Genomic DNA, 23,635 nt, shown 5'->3' with positions numbered 1-23,635 from the left:
GGAGGGAGAAACAGGCATAGAACTGAGCTCTGATGTTCACTGGTCTGCCAGCTCTGCAGGTCCCAATGGGGGACTATGGCTTCCTGAATTTCCTGCCATTTTCTTTTAGTCAAGTTTAGGCTTGTAGGGACAATGCGCTTCCTTCAAGCTAAGTGTACCTCTTTGTCACTTGGCCCCTGATGCAACACTCTGGGATCCCTACGTCTCAATGATTGCCTGGAAAGGGGCTTCAGATGCAGAATATGAGACTGTACCATGGGCGTCCTCATATCCATTTTCTGTATCCATCCACCTGTGAACTTGAAGATCTACCTATAGGCTCCTCTCCACTCAAATGCAGACAAAGACATTGGCTCCTTATATTCATGAAATACTCTAAGACATGTTAGAAATCCTTTCAGGCTCACCTACGATTCCAAAGTATATAGATCTGTAGGGCTGCTTGCTGTTTGTCACATCCATATCCCCTGGACAACGACCAGCAACTTTCTAGCCAATAACCCCTATTTGGACAGATGCTACCAATATTATTGCCGCTCTCCATCCTTCCTCCCAATCCTAGTAATGAAATTACGAAACCAAGTAAATGTCACGTATCTTCTTAGAAGAGCTTGGAAGTTGTTTACAAATGGGAAGACTAGTTTACTCCTACTATCCCAAATCCTTATTAATAGCATTTCCTTTACCCTTAAAAGTGTCACCATTTCAGTGATAAAATGTGTCATCACCATGTGTTCAGAAGAGTCACCATTGTGGAGGTTACTTGAGAAACCATATTCCCCCATATTAGTTAAAGCGAGGGCTTGGTTGTTATAACAAAGAGACCCCCAAAATACAGAGGCTTAAAAAATAGAGAGATTTTGTTCTTTCTTGTCTAACAGTACTGAGATGAACCATTTAGGATGGCAGGGTTTCTTCCCTACAGAGTCATCAAGAAACCAAAGCTCCTTCCCTCTTGTTGTTCTGCCATATCTTAGGGGGTTGAATTTGAATTCAAATTCTACATATTTGAATCTCCGTTGTAGTGGGGGTTCCAGCTACGAGGAAGGAAAGGAGGGAGTGCAAAGAGGAGAATGCCCAAAGAGGGTAGGCCTAGAAATAAAGGCAGCCACGTTATTTCTGCTCCTATTTCTGGCAAGAACCTCGTCACACGGCCTTGTGAGTTAGCCCAGGTTTCTTTGAAAGCAAAGCCCAGGGCAAAAGATTTTTTGGTATGTTATTAACAAGTGCAATGCCAAAAAGCGAACGTGAGGAGGATAATGGGATGTAGCAAGGAAGGAGTGAAAACAAGTATGACTGTGCATTACTGAGTTGGCCAACACTTGGTATCAACTGTGACAAGTTATTCTTGTGGGGCCATCCTTTGGGAGGTCATGTAAACCACAGGAGAGGAATTTATTCACTGTTTTCTATTTCCTGTTGGTAAAACATTCAGAGGCATTAAATTTTCTGAACTTTGAAGTTGCATAGCTTTCCTTCTTTCTCCCAACCAACCATCCATCCATCTACCCACCCATCCAACACAGGTCTACAGTGTACAGTTCTGTGAGTTTGGACCAATGAATACCGTTGTGTAACTTCTAACATAAAGATAAGGACTAATATCTCATCTCAAAAAGTTCCTTTTTACCCATTTGTAGCCAAACCCTCTTCTCATCTCACCCCTTCATAACATTGGTCTTTGTTCTGTCTTTGTGGTTTGGCTTTTGCAGAATGTCACATGAATGGAATTATATTATATGTAGGCTTATGATTCTGGCTTCATTCACTTAACATAATGTAGCTGATGTTCATCCATCTTGTTTCCTGTATCAACTTATTCTTCTCAGGGTTGTGTAGCATGAATGTAGAACACTCTTAGGGTCCATTCATCCGTTGAAAGACATTTTGGTTTGTCTCCAAATGAAGAAAGAGGTTATAAATATTTACCTGTGTGTTTTTGTATGAGCAGGTTTTCACTTCTCTTGTAAACCCTGCACCAATCTTTTGGGTTACATATTAATGTCTCTGAAATACAAATGGAAAAACTGGCTTTCAGGGGAGTTAAATGACTGACCCATGGTTCCATAGCTAGGTGAGTGGTAGAAACTGGATTTGAACCCAGGTATCTCAAGTTCATGGTCTTTGAGAAAAAGACCCAAACAGGAGTGCCTGAATACTCAGTCGGTTAAGCATCTGCCTTCAGCTCAGGTCACAATCCCAGGGTCCTGGGATTGGGCCCTGCATCGGGCTCTCTGCTCAGTGGGGAGACTGCTTCTCCCTCTGCTGCTCCCCCTACTTGTGCTCACTTGCGCTCTCTCTCTCTCTGTGTGTCAAATAAACAAATTAAAAGAACCCCTCAAAAGAAAAAAAGACACAAATAATACATTACACATAAACAAGCACATGTATAATAAGTTATATAATAGAAAAATGGGTGCCAGTAAAATACAATGGAATCTGAGGAAAGTGTGCCTAACCCTCTCCCCCACTCGAGGATCATGGAAGCTTCCAGGGTGGGCCTACAACTCTCTGTCTTAACGCATGAGCAGGTGTTCTCTGAGGAAACAAGGTCGTACAAGGACTGGAATGTCAAGCATCACAGGGAAAGGGACTGGGTTTTGTTGTCTTCTGCCTTCCAAGCACCTGGAATAGTATCTCGCATGTAGTAGACACGCAATAGATAGTTCTCATATGAACAACGGGATTCCAGGCAAAAGGCATATCGCGTACAAGGGTGAGACACTTTGCCTGCAATGGGTCCCTTTGCCTGATACATGGCCTGTCTTCCAGGTTCAAGGGACATTCTCCAGCTGCTTCTTATGGAAACCCTTGTGGAAACCTGAACATGATTTTTAAATGTCACCTGTCCAGTGGACATACCCTGTGCCCTGAGCCCTGGGAGTCAAGAGGCTTTATTTCTAATAATCCTCTTTTAACGAGCCAGGCTTTGGCCTTTGTGGGCTGCCCCAAGGTGCACACAAAAAGGAGAGGTGAAACTTTGGGGACAGGCTTAGAGTCCAGTACTCTGCCAACTCTTCAGATGCCCTGGATTCTGTTTCTTGTGTCTAAGGCACCAGCACAGAGTCTGGCCAAAGAAAGCTAAAGCCCATGATGTGGCAGGTCCCAGAAGGGAGAAAAGGGCCGACAAGCTCTTGTTCCAGAAGCTCACAAAAGAGTGTTCAGGCAGTTGCCCTGGGAGCCATGAAGGCAGAGGGAGACGCTGCTATACTTTTGTTCACAGAAATTTTGAAGGCACTAAAAATCAAAAAAGAGCCTCAACTTCTCCCCATGCCAACACTGAGAGAATAGCAGTCACCAGGTCTGAAGAGATACTTCTGTGTTTTCTCGGGTTACCTACAGATGCAGACAATGGAAGGATGCCTGAGCTCCTGCTCTCACAGAACAGAGTATCTCGAACGTTCTGATTCGTCCTTAATTAGTTTGTCTACCAATTCATCTGAAATAGCTGCATTTTGTTCAAAATTTGATTTAGCCAGTGGTCAAGACCCATTTTCATTGAAACAGTTTTATCGATTTCAGAAAAAATAAAAAATCTTGTCTCGTGGTGCTAATGAGAATGGGCCTTAGTGTGGATTGGAGTGTGGTCTTCTCATGCTTTCTGGTTGCATAACCTTAGGCAAGAGGCTTATGTTGCATCATCAGTAAAATGAGGGTGATAATAGTACATATTTCATAGATGTCTTTGCAAGGAGTCAATGAAGTGATTCCTATGAAACGTTTGGCTTGGCACCCACAGGAAATGATACCCACCCAGGAAACCCTCCGTACACATTAGCTATAATTATTAGCATGAAAATAAAAACAAGGGGGGGAAATATAAAATTTTTAAATCCCCTGTAACCCTACCCCCAAGAGGTAATCGAAGGTCACTGTGTCACATTACACGGGTGCTTCTCCAACAGATAGATTGCAGCCATCTTTTCCTGCCAAGCCCCACAGGTCTGTGGTCCCTTCCTTTCTACTGACTGCAGAATACCCCACTGATGCAAATATACCAGGAGGTATGCTTGATGCAGGAGAAAATAAAGTTAAGCCCAGCAGAACACCAGCTCCAGCTTCTATTCCTGGCCAAATCCTCATCCTGCACATTTCATAACAGCAGCTAAGAAAAACCTCACCACCAACCCAAACTCCACAGTCAGGAAGGATCTGTGAACTGTGTCCCAATTTCCTAATCAGCGCTGACCTCCATTGTTTCAAGACATCACCCTTCACCAGCATACTCTGCCATGGGCACTCAGAAGAATGAAAAAGAGAAACCGTCAGCTCCCACTCACATCTGCTCCGGGGCTCTGCTGACTCAGCACGCAGGGGGTCTCCTGGAAAGTGGAAAGTATGGGCACTTGGACTCCACTGAGACCCACAACCTCCTGGGGTCCAGACGAGGGGGGGCAGCTGCTTGTTTATACTGTGTCCCAGACCAAACAGCTGGGGAAATGGTAACCTCTTTCATTTTCCACTGCTGCCTTAGAAACACATTGGATCATCTCCACAAAGAAGAAATTTCTTTTCTCGTTCTTTGTTCTGCCCTCTCCTTCTCTCTACCTTCCTTCCGACTTTTCTCCTTGCTCCATCTCTTTGTCCTTCCAAGCTCCCTTCCTCCCTCTTTCTCTCTTTTTTTCCTTCCAACGTCCATCTGTCGGGGAAGGTTTAACAAAGGGATAGATTCTTTATTTTCTGAGCCAGAAGGATTTTTTGGTTTGTTTGTTTTTTTGGCCAAAGATTTATTTGGAACCGAAACAGCTAGTGAAATAAATAGGCCAAAGTCCTCTGCTATTCAGGCGAAAAGTCCGTGGCAAGCCCAGAAAGGGTTGAACTGCATGGTGACCTCAGCAAATATATTTTTGGAGAAGAAGGACTGAATTTTGGTTTCTACTCATGCCCATGTGTCTCTCGTACTCTGTCCCAGGCCTGTGGGTGGAAGAGCCCACTCCTACAATCAAAGGAAAGGGAGCAGTTGTGAAGATAGGGGTCTAAAACCCCAGCTGCATATCATCTTCCAGTCTGACAAGTATTAGCTCTATGCTCGCTTCTGAGTCACAGAATATATATCAATATACTGCAAGAGATAAAGACCTGTGGTCTGCAGTGAAAGCCCTCATTTGAACCCTTCTTTATTAAAAAGGCAAAACGACATTAATAGTTAAAAGCAAATTCCCATCTCTGCTAGTTACACACAGGCTGTCTTCAAGAACACGACCGACTCTCTAAGCCTGTGTTTCTCCATCTCTTAAGATAGGAATAACAGTGGCACCCATGTGACAAGCGTGTGTGCGCAAAGGCTTAGCACAGTACCTTCCTCACTCAGACGATACGTAGCCGCTGGTAATTTAGATGAATAATTCAGGTAGCTGTGAATCCAGCTCTTCAGTTTATCATCTAGCCCACGCTTTCCACCAGGAGAAGCACACACCTGTTAATCAAGTGCTTGTGCTGGAAATAAAGTGCACGATGTCTGCCATATTTGATTGGTCTACCAAAAAGAAAGTATTGAAAGAGGAGATAAAGTTCGGTCAGCATGACCCGGACCTCTGCAAGCTCCCAGCTGCCTGGGGCTGAGTTCTCCTTCCTAAATGTCTGTAGAGCCCACGTTGAATAATCGGGTTCCGAATGCTATATCCATTGCCTTATAGCTTTTAGAATCCACATTTTTCTCATTTTTGAAAACTGGAATAACATATTCCCATCTCCAATTCCCTGGCTTCACTCCCAGTCTCTGATTTCTCTAAAATTGCTGACAGTGGTTTTGTAATCACATCTGCAAACCTTTTCTCTATTCTAGAATTGAATCCAACTTGAACTCATTAAGTGTCTAGTTCACTTTTTATTATCTCTTGCACTATCTCGGGCTTCAGTTTTCTCTTTAAAAGCATGTTTCTTTAGATATAACACATTATACATATAATACATGTTTATAGCTGAAGATTTCATAAATATGGTTAGGCAAAATGATGAGGTCAGAAGTCATCAGTAATCCTAGCATGCAGACATAATAATGGTGCTTCCTGATTTACTCTAACACCTTCTACTATATTTCTTTGTAGAAACAGATACATGTGCTGTTGGGTAAATAAAGCATGAAAGTTTCCTTCCTAGAATTCTTTTACTACCACCTTATTTTTGATGTCAGCATAGGGCTTCATTGTGGTAATATGAGATAATTCATTTGAGTATTTTGACTTTTCATCTGTTTGCTGTGTTTCCAATATTACAGTCACTATTCTGGTAAAAGGAGTAGGTGCTTAGTACATAGGTGCTGATATCCTGGGGCACCTGGGTGGCTTAGTCGGTTAAGCATCTGCCTTTGGCTTGGGTCATGATCTCTGGGTCAGGAGGAGCCCCAAGTCGGGGGTCCCTGGTCGGAGGAGTCTGCTTGTAGTCTTCTCCCAGCCCCTCACCCTGCTTGCACTCTCTCTAATGAATAAACAGATCTTTAAAAACTATAGCTGTTGATACCCTTAAGTAGGGAGGCCCCAGGGGCGTGAGGATGTAGACTTGAGAGATAGAGGTACCATGTCCTCAAGCTTCTGGGCCCCTGCTATGTGGCTGCCCTCAGGCAAATCTCCTCTTCCCCCCAGGACTCCGTTTTCCTTCAGAGAACTCTGCTGTTAAAGGGCGCTCACGGATAGTGGCTCCCACAGAGATTATGAGCCTGAATAGAATGTTTGTAGCAGAGCGCTTGGTTCTTAAAGAATATCCAAAAATAACAGCTATTGTTGTTAATATTATTTTTGTGATAAGATTCTGTATGGTTCAAGGTCTATGTACTTTGAAAGCAAAGATGTTATCAGAGGTCAGTGATTCTCTTAATTTAAGGAATTAACATTGTTAACTCCATGTGAAGGGAATAGAAGGCAGCAGTGCCCTGTAAATGCGTTCAGCCTAAGTCTCCCTGTGGAGACTCACTGCCTACGGACAGTCCCTTCTCCTAGGATGGGACACACGCATTCCTAAAAATTATCATGCTGTGCAGAGTACTATGATAAGTACCACAGGGCTCAAAGGAAATGGGATTATAGCAGAGGTTCTCAATCACTCGTCAAACCTCAACAACTCATATACTTTGGCCCCCCTCCTCAGCGGACAATGACGATGTCTACAGACAGTTTTGGTCTTCACCCTGGTGGGCAATGGTGAAGAGAAGGCAGAGGAGAAAGGCCAGCGATGGTGTTTAGCCCCGTGGTTAGCATGGGACACTCCCCACGGCGCAGAATTACCTAGCCCAGAATACTGCTAGTGTCAAGGTTGAGAAGCCCTGGGTGAGAGACACAACACCTGGAAATTTGTCCAGGATTCATTAAAGAAAAAAAGGCTGACAATCTAAGAAAAGCAGTCACACAGCTTTCCCACATTCAATGATTAAGAAATGCAAATATACTGCAGTAAATATTGCACTTTGCCTTAGGAAGGACTGGCATTTGCTTATGGAAATGGACATGGGAAGGGTTGCGGCTCCTGGGCATTTGTGAAGGGGTGGAAGCCAGTTTATCTGAAATGGGACAGAAAGCACCAGATGTGGATAGGTGTGGCTTATGACCTGAGGTGGGGGGGTGGGAGTTTGAGGGGGTGTGGGGGTGGGGTGTCTTTCCACGCAGCCCGGTTCCAGCAAGGGCCCGTTTTGTCATTCATGCGCTGTTTCCTGGGATGAAATCATGCATAAACAAACATGAAATACAGTTATGTCCGAGTTGTTCCTTAATATATCAGTGGAATTGGAGCAAACTCATGTTTTCGAAACATATTTTATAGCACGACTGACTATACATACATAATTGCACTGAACTAATTTCCCTAAAACTAGATCTCACAGCAAGAATGAACCTCAACAGTGTGACAGCCTTCATTATCAAAAAGACTTTTTAAACCTATAGAAATGACCAGATAGAAATGTTCCAGAGAAGCAACTAGGGCCTTGGTAAATAAAATTCTTTCACATGCTGTTGTATATAGCACAAGACTTTTCCATGACCTGGCAAGTGGCCTGTGCTATTTATAACGAAGTCTTCTTTAAATCCTGTATAATGCTGAAATATTTAAGGGTGAAATTATATACATGGGATTTGTTTCAAAATAATCCAGGTGGGAACAGTGAATAGTGGGGCTAAGCGGAAAAAGAATTGGTCATGAGCTCATAAATGAAATTAGGAGATGGGAATGTGGGGCTTGGTTATAATCTCCTCCCTGCTTTCGGATAATAAAAAGAAAAAGAAGAACAGTTAATTTAGAAGATTGTATGCAGTGCACTTGCAGTTAAGTCCATATAAATATTGGCTTGAAAATGGTGATACCACGATTTGTGAACATCGGGTTCACATGTAGCTATTGTAGTGAAATTTCACATTAAAAAAGATGGGGTGGGGGCACCTGGGTGGCTCAGTGGCTTAAACCCTATCTTCAGCTCAGATCATGATCTCAGGGTCCTGGGATTGAGCCCCACATTGGGCTCTTTGCTCAGTGGGGAGCCTGCTTCTCTCTCTCTCTGCCTGCCTCTCTGCCTACTTATGGTCTCTGTCTGTCAAATAAATAAAATCTTAAAAAAAAAAAGATGGGATGTACAGAAGGTATGTAAAGCATGCTCAGTTACCATGGTTTCCAAAGGACCAGCTCTTCTAAGGAGAGTATGACGATTAGTAAAATCAGGTGTCAAAAGGAGAAAATTAACACTCAAGTCAAGGTCAGTGATCAGGGTCAACATCTCAGAGTGTTGTTTCACAAGCTGAGAATAGAAGAAGCCCCTTTAAGAGTGGAGGTGAGCCTGACTGCGTGAATCCTGACTGAGTGGGGGAGGATAGCACGGTGGCTAAGAGCCTGGGTGGGCCTCACAGTCTGACCTCGCTGGGGAGGCCTGGTTTCCCTGAGTGACCTTGAACACATCAACTTCATCACCCTGAGAAATTTTGTTTCCCTTCAGGTTTATGAAAACTGGATTCGCCTTGTAATAAAAAAAAGAAAGAGCAAGTTTTAAAGAAACAACGACAGGGATGCTGGTGGTAATAAAGTCACGTCAGAGCAGATTGCAGAAGCCCATAAGCAATTTTGAGATACTCTTTGGAACATCTGACGAAAACTAGAAAAAAAAAAATCTCCCCTGAAAAACGCACATACGAATTCACAGAAAATTTGTATGCAATGTTTGGAGAGTCACAGGCCCCCTCAACATTCCTTCAGGGTACTGGATGAAAAGCCTAGAGGAGAGGTCGTGCCAACCACTGGTGTAGAAGCCACGGGGTGAAGGCAGCACTACGGCTGCTCCTCCTGACCTATTTCTTCTGCCAGAGCTCTTCCTTCCACTCTCCAAATTCTACCCCCTTCTTCAAAGTCCCTCACTTTCTAGAAGCTTTTCTCAGCCAGAGCTAGCTGCAGAATTTCTCCTCTGAACTCAGTGAGTAACGCATCAGGGCTGCTATTTTGGTTCTTAATCGTATGCTCTCTTTGAGTGTTTGTCTCTGGATTCCTACATATGTGCCTGCGTGCGTGTGTGTGTGTGTGTGTGTGTGTGTGTAACTAGATTGTGAGCAACCTGAGAGCAACACCATATGTCACACTTCCTGGTATATCCCCCCAGACCCGATCATGCAGACAGCTAACAAACCGACGTCATAGATGCTTAGAAGTAGGTTCTTGTGAAATAGTTACTGAGCAAATGAATATTTTACTCTTTGCTTTGCTTTTTTCTTTAATACTTGAAGCTTAGCACTCTTTGCTCCTTCCGTCTGGAGCGCCCTTTCCCAGGACTCCGAGCAAACCCCCATTTATGATGTGATGCTCAGCTCAGAATCTTCAGGGAAGTCCTCTGCCCCCCACTGACCTCCTTCCCCCCCAGCTCCGTGGCATAGGCTCTGGAAGATCTCTGTCCTGTTCCTACACGCGGTGTAGCATATGGCAACGATTCCCTATGGGTGGTCTCCCCATGGCTGGGAATACGGGAGGCGCACAGAGTATGCGGTATATGGAGGAACACATTTACTTGCTTATGCACTTATTTTAATGTACATTTGTAACAATGTATTACAGACCCAAGATGTCACAGAGGGTATTGGTGAGAGTGAGGCTAAATAGAAAGGAGACGGAAAAGAGAGGCAGAAGGAAGTCAAAAGAAAACTAGTGAGTGACCATTGTCTTGCTATGATTTTAGGGCAAAATTTGTGAAGGCGAAGTGTGTTTACTCAGTCCATGTTTTTGAGTACCAGGCTGACATTTGGAAGAGGCAGGTGTGTTGTAACAGCCGTGTCTCTATGTCTTTCTCCCTAGGAGGGCAGGGATGGAGCCCAACTTAGCTCGACACCAGCCAGAGCTGGGGTTTTGGGGTTTGGGGCTGAAACGGATCATATAGGACAGAATTAAAAAGTTCTGTCCCAGCATCAGCTTTGCCCTCTTCAAAGCACGATTTTATCAGCTCCCTGGAACAGAGGAAAGGCGCAGCGAGAGGAAGGAAGCTCACAGCAACTCTTCCCTCTGACATGACCCCACATAGTGCGGACAGACCCCTGTAGGAGCCCATTGTCCTAAAATCCCAACGGATGGCTTCATTTGCTTCTACCTCCTTCCAGGGTGTTTGAGGCAGCCTGAAAGCCTAGTCAGGATTTTGCAAAGAGCTTGCTCTGCCTTTAACATGATTAACCAAGGACTTTCAGAGTCTCATCACCATGAAGACTAGTTTTACCCACCCAGGCATTTGCTAACTCCGTGGAACAATTATTATTACCTCAGTCATCAGGAGTTACTGAAAGGGAGGAAACGCGAAACCTGAACAACGCAGCAAGGGAAACGTCGTCAACCAGCACCTGCCAGAAAAGCCTGGAGGGTGGGAATGGCGGAAGAGGTTTCCGCAGGCTCCTCCCCGGGGCGGGGGTGGGGGGTGGGGGGGGGCACAGAAACTTCCAAGCTGGAGGTCTTTGTGTAAGAGGTGAGGGGTGTGGTGGGCCGAGGGACTTGCGGCTGGCTGGCGAACAAAGGAAGGAAAAGGGAAAGGCAAGGGTGCTTCCACTTTTCAAGGTAACATAGTTGAACGAATCCAAGATTGAATTGGCTGTAATCACTGGTGATTCATTTTGAGAAAAGCACAAAGGGCCTCCTTCCCCCCAGTTTCCTCTGTAGGGATTTCCCAGGCTAAGAGGGCAGCCCAGTTTGAGTCACTGGGTCGCAGAACCGTAGAAACGATAACGTGAAACAGATCCACTACACGCCGAAGGACCGTTAACCCTGTGTCCGCAAGAATTCTCTTAATAGTAAATTACCTATAATCGAATCAGGTTTCTTCTAAACCTATTAACTATGGGACTCCTGCTTTCCTTCTTAGCCCCCTCAGAATGGTCAGAGGTCCACCGAGACAAAACTGACAAGTGGAAATTATAGCCACTTTGCTACTCATTACCAGGTATCATGAGGGGTTGCTCTCCTTTATGGGGAAAGATTGGGTCTCTCTAATAGACCTTAATAGAGAGACTTCACAGAAACATTAATATAATTTCCCTTCTGTTCGACTGAAAATAACAGTCACCATTTCTGGGTGCCTCGTGTATTCGAGGCACTTAACAAAATTACCATTATTTCTTTATGTCTCACAAGAATCCCACCAGAAAGGTATTATTTAACTATTGAACAAAACTAAGATCTAGAAAAGCGAAACAACTGGTGCACAACCACCTAGTTAATAAGTGGCAGAGCTAAGACATGAGCCTTAGCTTTGACCAGTTCCAAATCATTTATTTCCACTCCCCTTATTGCCCTTCTAGAAATTCTATAAGGATAGGACTTCACAAAAGCAAAAAGTTATACAATTTAATAGAACCACCAACTAAAATACGATTCATCACAAAAATCCAAAACATGACATAGGTCTAGCTATGAACTAATTCAACAAGCTCACCTCAAACATTCATCTGTGCCCGTCAGCCCTCATAAATCCCCTGGGACAGGTGCCCTAGTGTTCCCTATTCATCACCCAGTCAGATGCCTTTAAACCACACTGACGTGATATTATTCATTTTGTTAATGGGTGGGAAGAGGGGAAGTGGTCATTTATGGGACATGCATTTTTTTAAACTATTTAATTCCTGGCATTTGCGAGCACCGAAAGCTCAGCGTTCAGCCATTGCTCATTTCCATGGGGATTCAAGATTTGAAAAGATTTGTTTCAGGATGATGGTGGACTCATTGGTCATTTCTACTTCTAGGAGTATATTCTTACACTATGAATTGCACGACCAGAGTCAGTATAGAGAGGGAGCAAAAGGGTAGGCATCTTTTTAAGGAGCCAAAGATGAGGGAAAGGGGGAAGCCAGTCTTCATGGCCAGAGTTCATGACTTTCTGCCACACCCAAAGCAGGTCGCCGTGATGCGCCATCTTAAGTATTCACACCATTCTATTGCTTTCATTTCCTGAGTCTTGGTCTCAGTGCCTAATGATAATCCATGGGTTTCATCTTCCCACAAACAAGCTCCTTATTCATGGACTGTCTGAAATTCATGGCTCACTTTAGCCATGAAAAGTCAAGCCCCAGGACTTCAGGAGTCTTAACTGACCTGGAGTCCCCGGAGTGAAGGCCAGCCTGCAAGGTCTCCCCATGTGTCCCAGTCACACTTCTCATAGCTACTCTGTTGGAGAGAGATCTGCCTAGAAACTTTTAACTTTCCACCAGTCTATATGCTGTCATGCAGGCACTTCCAGCCCACTTATCCCCAGGCCAAATATCAGGGTAACGAGTACCATTTGGTGATGTTGTCCAGACCCTCTGAGGCCCTTTCTCACACTCGACGGCATTTTTGTAGGCCGCTGGAAAACACTGGAGCTGGACAGGCTTATAAAAAACAAGGAATGTGCCTCCTCCTTAAATACTCTCCCTGGGAGGTTTGCATTCTTCAGATCCCCTAACTCTCCATGCATAATCCTGGGCCTATGGCTTGTGTCTGAGTTGAACTGAATCGAGATGGGAAGGGCACATACTGTTACCATTCCTATTTGCAGATGGTGAAACTAAGACCAGTAGGTTCAATGGAACATAACTGAACATAGATGGTGAGGCTCCCATCAGATGAAATTCAAGCTTTAAATGAGCAGTGTTTTAGTGGGCATTAGAGGTGAACTTTTGGGAGCGGGACAAAGGTGGATGCTACATACCTAATGTATCAGAAGCAGCAAATGAAAGGGGGGTGGGGTAACAAAAGGGGGTGTGAAGGAGTTGTGGGAGGGCCCACTGAGTCACAGACTATTAATGACCATGGAAGTGAAAGTTGTTTTTGCCATAGGTAGTTGAAAATGATCTGTTAGGGACATGAGCTCACACTGTCACTAATTGTGGGAACTCCGAGGAAAGATACTCAAATTTCTCTTTGCCTCAGTTTCCTCATTTCCTTAGAGTACAGATAATACTACCTACCTCACAAGCTTGTTATAGGGGAGAAATTAGGTAATCTGGATCAGGGTTTCTCACCAGGGGCATTACTGATATTTGGGGCTAGAAAATCCTTTGTGGGGGGATGGCAGTGAGGCTCTGTTGTGCAGTGTGGTATGCCTAGCAGCATCCTTGCCCCCCCCCCCCAACTAGATCCCTTACCCTCAGTCAGGACAATTGGAACCATCTCCAGACATTGCCAGGTATACCTGGGAAGGCAAAGCATCTCCCACTTAAGACCACAGATCTGGATAAAGTGGACATTTAATCAACCTTATTACAAGTGTTCACTCCCCTCCCTGCTCTTTCTTCCTAACATGTCTTTTTAGTGACCTCTCTCAAATATCTCAGCATCTTCTGTCCCATCACTTGCATTTAAAACCACCTCTGAGGGGGCGCCTGGGTGACGCCTGGTGGGTTAAAGCCTCTGCCTTCAGCTCAGGTCATGATCCCAGGGTCCTGGGATCGAGCCCCATTGGGCTCTCTGCTTCGTGGAGAGCCTGTTCCCCCCACCCCCGACCCCGTCTGCCTCTCTGCTTACTTGTGATCTGTCAAATAAACAAATAAAATCTTAAAAAAAATAAAATAAATAAGACTGCCTCCGAGGAAGGAACCTGACAACTGCATTTCCATAGGGAGTGCCTTCATTTCAGTCTGAGTGCAGCACCCTAAGCCAAGGACACCACCTCGAATGAGTTACGGGTCAACACTAGCAACCTGAGACTAGCGTCTTAGGGATGTGTCCTTCCTAACCTCTCAGAAGACAGTCCCTGCAAATTCTTATATATGCTGCCCACGTGTAAGATAGGAATTAATGGTTCCCAAATGGTTCTCTGGAACACCAGTTCTAAGTGGTTGAGAATAAGTTACATAATTAGAAGTTTCTGTGGTTAAATGAATCTGAGAAATTCTGGGTAGACCAAAATTAAACAAATCTCTTTAATTCTAAGGTTTTATAGTTTTCATGGACTCATTTTTATATAGCACCAATTTTTATAGGCCAGGAATCAGGAAACTCCTTGGTCAAATCTGGCTTACTTGCTCCTTTTATCAACCAAATTTTATTGGAATACAGCTAACCCCATTTATATACTGTCTATGACTGCTTTCATATCACAATTGCAATCTGAGTAGTGACAGAGACCACATAGCTTACAAAACCCAAATTCTTCACTATCTGGCTTTGAGAAGAGGTACAGGCTGAATGGTCTGTGGAATCCATGGTGAAAAACACTGGTTTGGAGAACCTCCGTGTTAGAAAGGGGTTTCATGGTAACCTAGCCCACTGTGGCAGTTGACTTCACAATGACCACAGCCTTCAACATCATCTGAGGAGCTTGTTAAAAATGCAGACTCTGGGGATCCTGTCCTGACCCACTGAACCAGATGCTAGGGCCAAAGCTCAGGAACTGAAGTTCAATCAAATCATCCACCAGTTCTTATGCACAGCCCAAATCAGCGCCCCTGACCCAAGCTGGTTGCCAATGGAATAGCAGAATCTCTCAAGTGCCTTTGGCCTCCTTTCTACTTCCAAGGGTGGAGAACTCACTACTTCCCCCAAAGCCCATTCTGCTCTTAGTCTGAGATAGTTATCAGAAAGTTCTAGGTGCTCAATATAAATATGTCTCTAGGAAGTCTACCCATTGGCTTTCATTTTCCTCCATTCCCACCTACTACTGTATATAAGCAGGAAGGCAGAGAGCAAAGTTAACCACAAAAGCCTACATTTACAATTCCCTAGATCTAGTATTCCTCAGGAAGCCTTCTCTGGCTTCTACAGGCAGAATTCCACCACCCTGCCCTGCTCAAAGGGCTCAAAGTACGTTGGAGGTTCCTCCGTGCATTCTCTGTAAAAGCCTACATTTACAATTCCCTAGATCTAGTATTCCTCAGGAAGCCTTCTCTGGCTTCTACAGGCAGAATTCCACCACCCTGCCCTGCTCAAAGAGCTCAAAGTACGTTGGAGGTTCCTCCGTGCATTCTCTCTCTTTCTGTAATTCAGTGTTGTAGTGAAAGGCACAGATATTGGACCGAGTCAAGTAAAACCTCAAGTCCTCGCCCAGCCTGTCATTGCATAGCTGTGGGCCTTTGGGTAAGATCACAGAACCCACCTGGGGTAGTTGTGAGACTTTGATATCACAAGTTCAGGGCTTAGCTCAGAAGTAAGCTAAGTTCTGGTTCATGGTTAAGTGCTCAGCGTCAGCAAGGAGGGGATGAGGTTGCTATGCTCTTGAGTGGGTGCTAAACTTCTCGAGGGAAAGGGCTGTCTATAGCTTATCACCCTTTGAATGCCAGTTTCTATCATACAATAAAAAAGAAAGATTGCAGTGGGCAGATAAAACAGTGGTCAAAAGCAATGGGACTGGAAGATCATCTGCTGGGTTTCAACTCCCTTTACCACCTGTGGCTTCATGTGTGGTCTTGGGGAAAGAGCTCGATTTGTCCATGTTCTACTTGACTTCTGCATAAAACCACCACCTAGGTAGTTGTGAATATTAAATAAGATAATGCAGGCAAAGGGCTTACTTAGCATATAACAAAAGTTCTGGAAGGGCTATAATTTTTATTATGGCTGCTATAATTATTATTCATACTGTCCCCTCAGCACGCACTGGTGGCTGTTTGGCTAAAAGGTTTGCCTGGAAAACATGTCTTTGCTCACGAAGAAGTCTTATCTCGTGGTTTTGTTTTTTTTTTTTCTACTTCTTATTCTTAGCTCCGATCCCCTGGGAAACACATAGCCAGAGAGACAGCTTGAAATTTGGGACTAAGCTGACAGAGGCCCATGCAAATCTATCCTAGAATTATATACATAGTAAATCCTGTGGCTACACTAAGCTGCACACAGTTAACATTCCCCTCAGTGCCATAAACCAGACGTCCCTTTCCCCCCACCCAAATGTTTGTAGCATGTTAGGTGCAGATTTAACTAAACTCCTAAACAAGGAAATGACAGTACCCAAAGGAGATGGAGGAATGTCTTGTGTCCAAACCAAATAAAGGAGAAACCATAAATACCAGGGCTCTGAGACATCAACATTTATACTCAGAAGGCTCTTCTTTCTGCTAAACCTGACTCTTTAATCCCCCCAGAGCCTTGCCCTTGAGTACCTCCCTGTGAGTTGAGACTAATGGTCAAACATGAACACCTGGAGTTTTTATCACACCTGCTTCTAAAGAGGTCAACAAAGTTGACTATTGAATGTCCTACTGTCTGCTTTATGAGTTGGACATTCTTTTAGGCTCTGGGGGTAAAAGACAGACACCACACAATTCTTACATTTGCGGAGCTCATAGTCTAGTCAGGGAGATAGTCTATCACCCAAAGAATTTATGATTTGCTCAGTGATGTGAGCAGAAGAAACAGGGTGAAGGCCCTGTGGCAGGAAGGAAGAAGGCATGTCAGAGGAATTGAATGGGGTCCTGCTTGATTAGAAGAGCAAAGAGCAGGGTACAGGGTGCCTGGGTGGCTCAGTGGGTTAAAGCCTCGGCCTTCGGCTCAGGTCATGATCTCAGGGTCCTGGGATCAAGCCCCACATGGGGCTCTCTGCTCAGCGGGGAGCCTACTTCCTCCTCTCTCCCTGCCTGCCTCTCTGACTACTTGTAATCTCTGTCTATCAAATAAATAAATACAATCTTAAAAAAATAAAAAGAGCAAAGAGCAGGGTACAAAATGAAGCTAGAGAGGAGAGGAAGGTCAAACCATAGTAAGATGTAGCCACCCTAGTAAATAAGGTCCTTATGTGCCATAAAAGAGCAAAAAGAAGCCATTGGAATATTATAAGCAGTGGATTGATGGAATTTGCATTTAAAAAGGATCAGAAGAGATTAAATTGAAGAGACCGTTAAGGAAGCTAGCACAGGTAGTCTGGCAGGAGATGGTGCTGGCATGGACCAGTCTGATAGGCAGTGAAGGTGAAGGGAGGTGAATGATGGACCCAAGAGATGGAATGAATCAAGATGAACAAACAACACTTCACATCCAAAACTAGGAAATGCATAGCTGCATTCTTCCTGAAAATAAATAAATAAATAACATGGGGATTTGCAAGCCTTCAACGATAGAAAACAAAGTTATTTAGTCTTACTCGGCAACACTGATGAATTTATAAACCCATAGTTCTCCATTACAAACTGAGCTTAAAAACTATGTGCCTGGTTTTGATAAGGGCGCCAAGACCATTCAATGGGGAAATGAGTCTTGTCAATGAACGGTTCTGGGGAAACTGGATATCTACCTACAAGAGAATGAAATTGCACCTTACTTAACACTGTATACAAACATTAACTCAAAATGGATCCAAGACCCACATGTAAGACCTAAAACTATAAATCCTTAGAAGAAAACACAGGGCAAAAATCTTCACACCATTGCATTTGGCAATGATTCCTTGGATATGATGCCAAAGGCACAGCCAAAAAGAACAGACAAATTGGACTTCATGAAAATGAGATAATTTCGTGCATCCAAGGACACTGGCAACAGAATAAAAAAGCAATTCATAGACTGGGAGAAAATATTGGCAAGTCATATATTTGATAAAAGAGTATTAGGTAAAAGGTAAGAACTCTTAAAACTCTACGACAAAAATGATTTGAAAATGGACAAAAGAATAGACACTTCTCCAAAGAAGATATAGAATGGCCAACAAGCATATTTTGGGCTAAGTTGACAGAGGCTCAATATTGCTAATCATTAGAGGAATACAAATCAGAACTACAGTGAGATACCACCTCATACCTGTAAGGATGGTTATTTCCAAAAAATCAGAAAATAATATGTTGGTGAGGATGAAGAGGAACTAGAACCCTTCTACCCCATTGGTGGGAATGTACATTGGTGCAGCCACTGTGGAAAACAGTACAGCATTTCCTCAAAACATTTTAAAAGTGATCCACCAATTCTGCTTCTGGTTATATATCCAAACAAACTGAAAGCAGGGTTTTGAAGAGATATTTGTGTGCCCATGTTCATAGCAGCATTATTCGTAAGAACTAAAATAGGAAGCAACCCAGTGTCCATTGACAGATGAGTAGGTAAACAAAATGTGGTTTATCTATGCGATTGGATATTATTTAGTCTTAAGAATGAAGGAAATCCTGACACAAGCTACAACACAGATGAAACTTGAGGACATTATTGTGAATGAAATATCTTAAGTCACAAAAAGACAAACACTGTGTGATTCCACTTATTAGAGGTACTTAAGAGTAGTCAAAGTCATAGAAACAAGGAAGTAGGATGGTGACTGCCAGGGGCTCTGGAGAAGGGAAAATCGGTGGTTATTGTTCAATGGGGATAAAGTTGCAGGTTCACAAAATGAACAGAGTTCTGAGATGGGTGGCAGTGATGGTGTATTTAATATGGAAACTTAATATTTAAAAATGGATAAAATGGCAAATTTCATATTAAATGAATTTCACCACCACAACAAAATTGGGGGTGGGGCAAAATGGCACAGATTCAATGATTCACTGTGAAAGGCACAAAATGGAGCTTTACTGCCCATACTCTGATTAGTTAGAATATAGAATTCCATAATCAATAAAAGTGATTCCATAATCACTTTCAATCATGAAAGTCCACATTCAAAGGAAAACTATTTACAGAAGCCTAGAGGGCTTTACACCAGCATCAGAGTCAGAAGAGAGTAGGTTCAAATCCCAAATCAGTCACTTCCTGGCAATTTACTAGTAATACCTTCATCCTGACCCTCAGTTTTCTCATCAGTACAATGGAAATGATGAATCCTGTCATGTAGGGCTATTATAAGGATATGACATAAGGATTAAATGTTGACCATGTGTATAAAGTACCTAGTCCTGAGCCAGGTCTATACGTACGTTAGTTCTTCTCTCCATCAGTGACCCACTGCCCAGCAGGAACAGACACAACAGAAAGAAGGAAGGGTGCTGTCTGAAGATGGGAAAGTTGTGCCATGTCTCCATTCCCAACAGAACAGAAATTCATCTTCAACAGGCACTGTGGATTTAAAATCATAGGAGTGGAGAGATCTCTCAGAAGCCAAAAGATAGGGCAGTGTGTTTCATACATTTTCAGATCACAAAGAAATACATTATAGGCTATGAGCCAGCAATACACTCTGCTATTTTCCACTGGATTTGATTCTATTTCATTTTAAAAAAAGAAATTCTGGTCACGATTCAAGCAAAGTGATTTTTTTTGACCCTGGGGTCATGACTCACAGTTTGAAAAACACCTGGTTAGGGAATTCATGATTTGCGTCCTTCCAGGAAGCCTTTCTGGAACACTCTCACCCTGTGAAGGTTGTTCCCACATTTGAATTTCCTTGGCTTAAATGATTCCAGGCTTTGCCTCACCATTTATTCATAACTCTTCTCCTGCCTCCCTAGATACATTCACTGTTGCTCTGTCCTTCCAAATCTACCCACCTAGACCCGTGCATTATTTCACATTCAGGAGACTGAACTGAAGAAGCTGGGATAGGTTAATGTATATTTATGGTAGTGGAGGGAGAGGCAGATGGCCAGGAAACTAGCATCTAGTCCAATGGACCTGCTCTGGCCAACCACTGGCTCTGTGCCTTGCACTGTGCAGAGCTCAGGAAGAGGATGGGTTTCTTCCAGATTCCCAAAGCCTTGGAGGTTGGACATGAGCTCAGAGTATGGGAGTAGAGCACACAAGCTTCAGTGTGAAGCCTTGGAGAGATCCTGAACAGAGACCTGACATGATGAGACCTTTGCCCTGTGCAGAAGCAGGTTCCTTAGTGACCAACAGAGCAAGACTCTGTTGCCTAAAGGCAGAGGAATGGCCCAGATAACCTTGCCAGGCTCAGCTTTGTGAAATAACCGTGTGCACTGAAAGTTCACCCTCACATGTGACATGCACAGAGAACTGCAACTCTGTGCAGGTGCCGAATTCCAGGAGGCTGGACAAAGGAATTGGTCGTACCTCTGCTTGAGAGTTTGGCCTTGGAATAGACATTCAAGATGGAAGCCACTGAGAAATCATGCCGTTGGTGAGTTCACAGCAGCCCCGCGAACGTGGAGAGCTGTGTGCTCGTGGAGGAAGCCAACAGCCCTGGATTTCCAATTTGCCCAACCCAATCAATCTAGTTTTCACCTTTCTGAGCTTCCCTTTCCACACTATAAAATGGACTAATAATAATACCTCTAGAATAGGGTTGTCAGGAACATGGAACGAGATAATATACATAAAGCCCCCTGAGTCGTCCTAGGCACATGGGAAGTCTTTAGTAAATGTGAGCCAGCGTTCTTATTTTTCAACACTCGATGCAGCATCCTTGAGGGGGTAAAAGGCAGTCATCTGAAACAGCTTTTCCTCCTTTAAGCCCAAAGGACATAGTTTCCTAGTGAGAAAATGTGATGTCAGGCCCTGAATGCTCTTAGAATAACAAGTGATTTTATCTCAGGAGTCTCTGTGTGATGCTAACAGGTGACTGCAGATATTGTCACTTGGCTTTTGGGCCTGCAGCTTTGCAGAATGATGCCTCCGGCACTGGCTACCCGCCCCAAGGGGGGACCTCCCAGGCTCAGAAGACTTCAGACAGCCTCAGAGTTTTTTAGAAGAAAGTTTTGGGAAATAGTCTCTGGAAGCCTCTTGTCTGCCTTCCGTTTTGTCCCCTAGCTTTCCCACGCATGCCAGAAGCCCTGCCTTGACCTCTGGGAAGGCACACCTCTGGGCTGCTACTGGTACCAACACCCAAGGTCTTCAGTCTCCATGAAACTGATCTTGGCCGACAAGTGGATAGAGAGAAAGAAGAAATCCACAGTTCTCCTCCACCAACTCTTCAAACTATAGTTCCTCGGGCTGGAGAGAAAGTTTGGGAGGCTACCTGACCCTTGCTGCTATTGCCACTGAACAGGATTACAGCTTCCATGCCTACAGCTTGCCTGGGGGCTGGACAAGAGGGAGAAAACGGCAAAAGAAAAAACAGAGGGTTACTGCCATTCTCTCTGTCCCTTAGGGTCCTTGGACTAGAAGTAGGGGCTTTTCTTGAGGGTTTTTCTCCCTGTGCCCACAGGCTATTTCAGGATTCGTGTTGCCCTTGAGCCTGGAGTAGGAGATGTGGGAATAAAAACCCAGGAAACTCATGGCCTCAATTTTATTTAGAGTTCTGGACTCCTTTCCCAATCCACCTGCTACCACTTACTTTTCAGAGTCCTCAGATAGAAGCTGTGTGCCTTTTCGTCTGGGGTTTTTGGTTGCATTCAGTGGGAGGAATAAGGTGGAGTGTGCTTATTTCATTTTAACCAGAGCCAGAATCCTCAGGAAACATTTTTTTTTTTTTCCGTGTGTTGTATTACATTCAACCTCTATGACACTTGATCATCCACAAACGGCATCTATAGAAACTTAGATTGGATTCATTAAGATACCATATTCCTAGATCATGTCAAGTATCCAAGATGTTCACATACTTAGAATGGAACGGAACTGCTTTTTATATTGAGAACAGACACAAAGAGATTTCAACACTAACTCTTGAGTAAGAAATGAATGAAGGACATCAATTGACTTTTTTCTTCGTGAAAAGTTTAAACATATATTACCACACATTATTGACTCTGTCGCATATGTGTTTAATTAGGGAATGTGTATTACCTACATGTTTTTCAGACTGCATTTTTGTAATATCTGACTTGATAAGGCAGCTGTTATACTTATTTGGAATCTCTGATCATCACTGCTAGTAGCCTTAAACTTCCTTTCATAGTAGACAATAGAATTTGAAATTAAGCAATTAAGTGTGTATTGCCGAGAAGAAGAACATCCATTTATATGGATCAACTAATTTCCAAAAGTATTGTACACTTCATGGAAAAGGAAGGGATCCACACCTCTAAAAAACACTAGCCGGCCAGCCATTACTTCAGAACACATTATGTACTCAAATACTCACACAGAGCTGATAACACACTGATAAGATGAGCTAAAGTCCAGAAAATGTTGGGAAATAATTTGGTGATTAAGAACATCACAAAATGGCAGTTATTGGAAATGATAACATGGATATTTGCATAGTGATAACGTACTGCACAAAATGTTTTTATTCAGTTGGTTATTCATTCTTCTAGCCATCACTTATTAGCTGTCTATGATGTATCATCAGTGTGCTAGACACTCTCACATTCATAATTTGTGAGTAACCCCAGGTGTGCTCTGCTTTAACTAAACCTTACACATAAAAAGTCTGAATTGACAGAACAGATATAGAGAGATGTATACAAAGATAAGTTGTTGAGTTCATCAAACAACAAATTTCAAAATCCTTCAATTTACAAGCATTAATGCTAGCCACATTTAGGGGGGCTAGAGACTCTCTAAGTATAAGGGGCAAAAGGCATGGATGGGCTTTGGAATCAGAAACACCAAGATTCAAATCCTTGAAATTATTCTCAACCTCAACTTTGTCAGACAACTCTACTTAGGTCAAAGGATTATGGTCAAGTATGTATGATATAATGTAGCTCACATTCATAGAACAAAGAAGCACATGGCAAGCTTCCACACATTATATATATACATACATACATATATATATATATAGAGAGAGAGAGAGAGAGAGAGAGAGAGAGTGAGTTTATTTGCATTACATATAAAATGAATTATTTTTCAATGGTTTAGATATGTATCTATATCTATATATAATCTCATATGATATATATAATATCACATATATATGTATATACATATATATATAATCACATATACGAGTTTGTGCTATTACCTATGGTGTTTAAAAAGAATGATTATGTGTAAGAATAAGCTTGATAGAGAACATGTAAGCATCAAATATTCTAATTCTCATGTTTTTACAACTCCTATCCCCTAAATGAAATCAATTTAATACCCATCTTATTTTGGGAGGCTATTTGTATCTTTATTACTCACTAAGCAACCACCATGTATGTCTGGGGATTTACAGAACCCATGGGAGACATATAACATGCTCTCACAGACTTTACCTACTAAAAAGACAAGATGTACTTGAAAAGGTAATCTTTTGGAATGAGGATTACTTGTGCTGCTAAACGTTATGCCAGAAAGAGTCAAATTCATTCATTCTTCTCTTCATGACTCCTTTATTGGGTGGTGGCTTCACCAAGATAAAAATACTTAAATGGTTATTTTCTTTCACTTTCAAGTGGGGGTTGCGTCTTTCATTTGAGCGAGCAGAATGCAGATCTGAGATGTCTTCATACTGAGGTAGTTTGGGAAGGCTGTAATCATT

The 23,635-nt window shown here is 43.2% G+C and overlaps 1 protein-coding gene and 1 long non-coding RNA gene across 9 annotated transcripts in view; one reads left to right on the top strand and one right to left on the bottom strand.

Annotated features, from left to right (window-relative positions):
- The window catches only part of LOC309862833 (uncharacterized protein), a 472,598-nt gene that overhangs the window by 135,099 nt on the left and 313,864 nt on the right, over positions 1 to 23,635 (bottom strand). Inside the window, exon 7 of one of the 2 annotated variants that reach the window (XM_082727170.1) lies at positions 21,554 to 21,746. The exons of the other annotated variant lie outside the window; for it this stretch is intronic. The gene's annotated coding sequence lies outside the window, so the exon portion shown is untranslated. The remainder of the gene's footprint in view (positions 1 to 21,553; positions 21,747 to 23,635) is intronic. 2 annotated transcript variants of the gene reach the window in all.
- The window catches only part of LOC309862847, a 385,689-nt gene that overhangs the window by 210,357 nt on the left and 151,697 nt on the right, over positions 1 to 23,635 (top strand). The window lies entirely within an intron of this gene.

Source organism: Mustela nivalis (genome assembly GCF_964662115.1).
Source record: "Mustela nivalis genome assembly, chromosome: 1".
Classification (NCBI taxonomy): Eukaryota; Metazoa; Chordata; class Mammalia; order Carnivora; family Mustelidae; genus Mustela; species Mustela nivalis.
This window is presented reverse-complemented; position numbering and strand designations above follow the sequence as displayed.